Source organism: Sinocyclocheilus rhinocerous, unplaced genomic scaffold (genome assembly GCF_001515625.1).
Source record: "Sinocyclocheilus rhinocerous isolate Xijiao unplaced genomic scaffold, SAMN03320098_v1.1 scaffold534, whole genome shotgun sequence".
In the NCBI taxonomy this organism is placed as follows: Eukaryota; Metazoa; Chordata; class Actinopteri; order Cypriniformes; family Cyprinidae; genus Sinocyclocheilus; species Sinocyclocheilus rhinocerous.
The window spans coordinates 1,654,539-1,661,135 of NW_015646352.1; positions in this window are offsets into that span (position 1 = coordinate 1,654,539).

Here is a 6,597-nt window from a genome sequence, read left to right on the forward strand (position 1 = left end):
GACATTACCCCATGTCCCCACTTTTCAAAACGCATATAAATCACACAGAATGGAGTGTATTGAAAATCTGAAATAGCACAAAGTTTCCTGTGAGGGGTAGGTTTAGGTGTAGGGCTGGTGTAGGGCAATAGAATATACGGTATGTACAGTAGAAAAACCATTACGCCTATGGAATGTCCCTACTTTTCACAAAAACAAACCAGTGTGTATGTGTGTGTGTGTGTGTTGTAGTTTGTTAGAACTTTCATCTTAACACTATATCAAATTTGTCCTGTGCCTCACTGAATTCTTTCTGACTACTACGGTAGCCTACATGGGGCTCCTCACTTGAACCTTCTTCTCTAAGCTTCTGTAAGGCTTTAACAATATCTGTACAGTGTAACGTGACAGATAGAATGGGCCTTGGTGACTGATCTCACTGATTTTCCTTGCCTGACTTCAGTTGCAGCCTTTCTCAAAATTTCTGCAGGGACACCCCTGTCTGTCTTATTCATGACTGCCTCGGCATGCTAGAAAAAAAGAGAAAAGTAAAAAACTATCCCCATCCCAAGCAGCCATTACATAGCTAACTCTTTTAGCATGTGGGTTTGAAGTTAGCATTAATGTCTAGCAACAAATTAAACTAGAGAAATGGCTACTTAAGATTATGTAAGTCAATTTTTTTTATCTACATTACAATGAATGCTAGGCAAAAAATTATCTTGATAAAAAAAATTACTTTCTTACCTGAAAATCACTTTTTTGGTGATAAAATTCACAATCTTGCTCACAGACACATACCACTTCTCCTGTTAGCTCAAAATGGAGATGGGAGTGTATGATATGGATGACATCACCATAGGTTGTTTCTGATTGGTCAAACTGACAGTGTTACAACTAACCCCATGTTATTTTATTATAATAAATGGTCATTTAAATGTTAAATCATTATTGATGCATGAACACTGTGTGCCCAAGTAAACTCAATCAACATTTGGGATTCAAGGGAATTCGTATTTTCTTAGTTTTGTCATGAACACGCAGACGCGTAAAATACAGTCTAGCGCACTGAACAGTGATGTTGCAGAGGGAAAAGCGTCTCTAAGTAACTCTAACCTTCCGTGACCCTCATTAATACACGGGACTGCCTTGTTAAAAGACACGCCGGATTTGTGTTTAATGATCTAGAAAGAAATGTAATTGACTGGGCATTTCCATCCAAAAGGTCTCGAAGCACAGTGTTTACCGTGGGCGCGTTCAAAAAATAGCCCTGCAAACTTCGTGGATTAGTTGTGAAACTCAAGTGACGCGAAGAAAAAAAAGAAAAAAAAAAGCTTGAAACTGTACATTCCGGTTTGCTTGGATAGCAACACAGCACAAGTGTCACGTTATGTTAAACGTATTGCCATATAGCAGAAGTCCATAATAACAAATGCAACGAATTCTAGCGCTAAGGTCATAACAGTATATTTAAAAGGCGAAATTTTGCGACTTCTAAAGTTTTTGTAATTATATGTGTCATATGAAAATCTATAGCAAAAAAAAAAAAAAGTGAGAACGGCGATACTGAACAGAAAGCGCTAAAGAAGCGTACTGTTGCTATGGTTACCTCCTCAGGCGAACGCGACTTCTGTTCGTGAGCGCCCATTTTAGCGCATTCTGACTAACTTTCTTGGTTAATGGAACGTTGTTTTATATGCTTATATGTTAAACGATTACATTTCTCTTAGACAGCCCAACTTGTTAATTTTACTCCCCGCCTCGCAAACGCCCTTCCCATAATTCGCTGATCGTTTTATTACTTGTCGCTGTCCGTTCAGCACCACGTGCGCCCCAACCTTTGTCGAAGTCAACGGACTCCAGCACATGCACGACACTAATTAATTACTGTAAATTACGAGTTCTATCATCTTTAAGAACTGGTTATGCAAGATGTAAAAAAAAAAAACACAGAACGAAAAAAAACGCTTGCACACCTACAATATATAGCCTACAGAATGTATTTTTCCCCATAGCATTATCAGAGGTGGCCTCAGTGAGATTGAGATCAGTAGGCTATTCGGAGGAGAAACAACGGGTTTTGGATTTTTATATATGGATTATATTATGCTGGAAGCAGATGGATACATTAAAACACATTAAACTGGTCTAACAATGCATGGTAAGAACGTGAAATTTAAACATAATTTGTGTAAACCCGTAGGCTATTGTGTGTGTATGTTTTTTTATTTTTGTAACTTGTTACTTAATTTAATTTTTGCAAGTATGTTGACTTGATGTTTTAATCTATTAAATATGCTATATAATCGGATCTGTGATTCCTGTTTTTCTCTCTGCACTTCTGTTGTGGATTAACCGCTAGAGGGCGATCAAGCATTGTTGAAGGCAATAAACCTACACTGGTTGAAGCAACGGTACAGGTCTACAGCCAAATTAATCCACGAGAGACTGCTATATGCATGTTCTCAAACTCATCATTCACCGTCAACTTTATAGAGCAACAGCCACATGCAACACACAAAACTGCAATAACGTTATGGGGGAACTGCAACTGTTTTAAAGTTTGTGGATGCCAGTCTAGCCTAATCAGTAAATTATAAATCATCGAAAGTAAAGTTTTAAACTACACCTCTGAACTAAGCACGGTTTCTTACGGATTTATATAAGCTACTATAACAAAGGGAAGGAAGGTGACTTTATATCATCTAAAAACAACAGATTTGTGTCTGAAAGGCATGAGAAGTATTGAAATATTTGTTCTGGCACACTAAAAAGAAAAAAGACAAAAAAAAAAGAAAGAAAGAAAGAAAAGAAAAGAAAAGAAATATTTTAGTTCTGTGCATCTATTCGGTGCTGGTTTAAACTTTACACTCTTACAAATGATAGTTTAAAAAAAAATAAACAACTGAGTCAAATACACCGACAACTGACAGTTAAACTGGAAATAAGTCAATTTTCAAAGACAGTCTTTTTCTGCCACTACACATTACTGATAAAAGTAATATGAGTTTTGAGAACAAATTTCAAAACAAGCAGCAGAACTCCTAAATGCAAAGCTGTTTTTGTGCTTACAACCTCTTTCTTTGCGGTTATCACCCATAAGGCCTAAATCATCATGTTTTACAGTAGTAATGAGTGATGAAGTATAGGCTACGTCACAGTTTAAATGATCCTGTATCAGATTTGTAAATGACTAAAAATGGACTAATTAGACCTTTTATCCGTTTAGGTGGGAGCCAAGACGAGCCATCACATGGTCTCTCAACATGCGCTCTGTAGGGCCTCTAACGTTCGAGTTATGCCATCAGAATAATGCGTTGTGACTGCTCCTCTCTCTTGTGACAAAGTCTTACAGCTGCCTCCAAATCAATGGATGTCAAAGAAATATGAAAACAATCATGACGGAAAAGAAGAAAAAACCGTCTGGATAATCAAAGACGGTGTTTCTCAATACACCAGATGAATTCAGCACAACTTCTGTCAAATTGGTCTTCGTTGTCTTTTATTTTCTCCCTGCAGACGAAGGCCCCTTGTCACATCTGTCGAATTTGTAGTGTAATTTGTAATTATTACCCATCATGAGGTCTACAGCTTTAACACGTCCTTAATTAAAAGCATATTTAAAGTTCTGTCAGGGGCAGGAACGTAAACAGATGGTTTTCTGTCAACAGTGCGAGCTTTGAAGAATGCATTCGATGGACGCACATTATGATCTCGTTTTGTAACGCGAGAGGTCCCATTATCACTATTAAAACAACAACAACAAAAACCTTCATTCACGTGTTGTCGCTAAAAATTGTTCTTTTTATTTATTTATTTAAAATTCGTTCAGGGCGGTAAAACTCGTGCAACTGATACCGTTTTAGTCCATACTAAAGTCTACATTTGCATTTTTTTTCAATATTTTGAGGCTCACAGACAGTGTTGAAAAACTGGAAATGTATTCTAATTTAAATCTGAATGCAATGGATACGAGTGAATTTGCATTAACAGCTCGTGACATTATTTACAATATCACTTGATTAACTGAATTAATAACGGTTTCAATTGTGCATTGTTGAAAGTGTATTCTGTTTATTTCGCATTCAAAAAATCAAATGAGCAAGCGAGCAGCAATCAGTTCAATTATCTTCAAAATATTTACTTTAGGACAAAATTTGTCAACAAGATAAAACCGGGAAAATCTCATTACTCCATGAATCTATTTTCCAGGCGGATTGTCGTTGTTATTGCCCGATTCAGTGTTAGTATTCCTGCGCTGCTGCATCTATTTAAATGTATCAGCCAGATTTGTGTTGAGTTTGTCACTTTAGGTGTTTTTACATTTCGTCTTCGCTTCGCTGGGAGCTACGCAGCCCGCTTTAATGACCTTAGTTTTTATTCATAATCTCCTCCCTCCTGTTATTCAGGTTTCCTACAAAATTGCTTTGCGGTTTCACAAAACATAACAATCCTCGGTCTTTCTCATCACACGTTTAACGAGACTTTCAGACAGACAGTACAACGGACAAAAGTGTTTCATCCATAATGTGGAGGTTAACTGTACAAATCTATACAAACACACTTTTTAAAATTATACACACAAATATGCTTAAATTCTCTCTTGATTTCAAATGACACTCGTCCATTTTCAGGGATTTCTTTGCAATCTTATTTGCACTTCTAACATTCATAAATCCTTCTCCAATATTCCTTATTTATCACATAATCATATTAGATTGACATTACCTTAAACCTTCCTTTATACTCCATGTCTTCTAAGATGATCATCTTGCGGACATACAGTCAATGGAAAGTCGAAGTTCAGAGTGAGATATGTTGATTTATCTGATAATGAAACTGTGACAAAACTTGATTTCTCAGCAGGATAAAATTTCATATCAGTCATAATATCACTCCTTGAGGCTCCCAGCATGCAGCTTTATTCCAATGCATGCATTCGGAAAGAACACCTGGAGGTGCCCAGGCCAAATTAGCATGGATTACGATTGGGATGAAATGGAATCTTTTTAGTTATTGGCATGATGGGGGTTGCTAATTATAAGAAATTGCCAAGGGTCCTGGTCTCGGTGGACACTTGGATGCCCCAACAATGGTATAAAACACCCAGCAATGTGGCATTTGAAATTATAATGTGAATGGAAAGAGTCACCAGGGAGAGCAGGCAAAAGGGAAACCTAATTCACCGCTTGATGTCTTGCTTTACATTGCTTACTCTGCCTCTGCGTGGGCCTAATTTAGAGGAATGGGCAGAGCAATATCTACAATATCCACCCACAGTTGTAAGATCATTTGATATACTTTAATAGGACAGTGTATGCTTAGAACCTGAAATAAAGCTAATAAATGAGCCTGGTGCTTATAGATCAGGAAAAATCCAAGTTCTTGGTTAAAGAAATGGTGAAACTACAAATAGCTTTCAACACTGATATAAAGTGTTGAATATTTAAGTTCAACCTTTGCACAACCACGAGAAGAAACCATATGAGACATACATTTCCTTGCAATTATATCTTGGAGCAGGATAAAAAAATGCATTTATGACACTGTGCATATTTCTCTGCTCTCAGTCGCTTGTAACCTTGGGTGGTTTCCAAGTTCAGAGGCCTTTATGTGCTTTCATTGTCTCTATGAACAAAACTTTGATTAGATGCAATGCATAGCTGTCCATCAATAGCAATTACATGGAAAGACATTTAGAAATCAAGACACATTGACTTATAACAAACAATGTTTTGGAAAGACAAAAAAAAATGTCTACATTTAATTCAAACTCATCAGAAATGCAATTTTTGTTTGACAAATTGACACGTTTTCTTTTTTCCTTTTATGTATTCATACTCCATCATTTTTAAGAGGGCAAATAGGGTCAAATTAATATTTTAACAAAGAAACAAATGCACAGAACTGGATACAAAATCAACAGTGCAGAACCGTTAATGATTATAGCAGCTCTCCTCATGATGAGCAGGATGATCTGAGAAAGCAGTTTTTCCAGAGCCACGCGGCATATGTCTGACCTAACTGATCACAAAGAACACTGGATTTGTCCATTTATGGAGTGGAATTTTGGAATGAATAGTCTGCACTCATCATTTAGTCATTACTCAATTTTGTGATGTTTTACATCACTGTCCACTGTCTGCAAGAAACAATCCCCTCCAAGTCGTTTGATAATCTTAATGTGCAACTTTGAGGTTGATGGGCTATGTTTTGAGCAAAATGGACTCAAAAATTAATTTTCATTAGGGGTCTTCATTCTCATACATACAGTTGTAGAAATTTTTACTCATATAATTTTACTGTCTGTAGACAATGAATATTATGGGTAACAGAGTAAAAAAAACACACTAAAACGGACATTTTATCGTTTTAGACAGAAGAAAATCATTTTAAGCACACAAGAAATGTTTATTTCATGCATGCATTTGCCATTTAACACAACAAAATAGATTCCAAATTATTTTTACTTCTCATTTGCATGCAGTAACCTGTAAGCAATATACAGGAACTTTGATCATATGCAATGCATCTAATCATATATTATGAGTGTGTGTGTGTGTGTGTGTGTGTGTGTGTGTGTGTGTGAGAGAGAGAGAGAGAGAGAGAGAGAGAGAG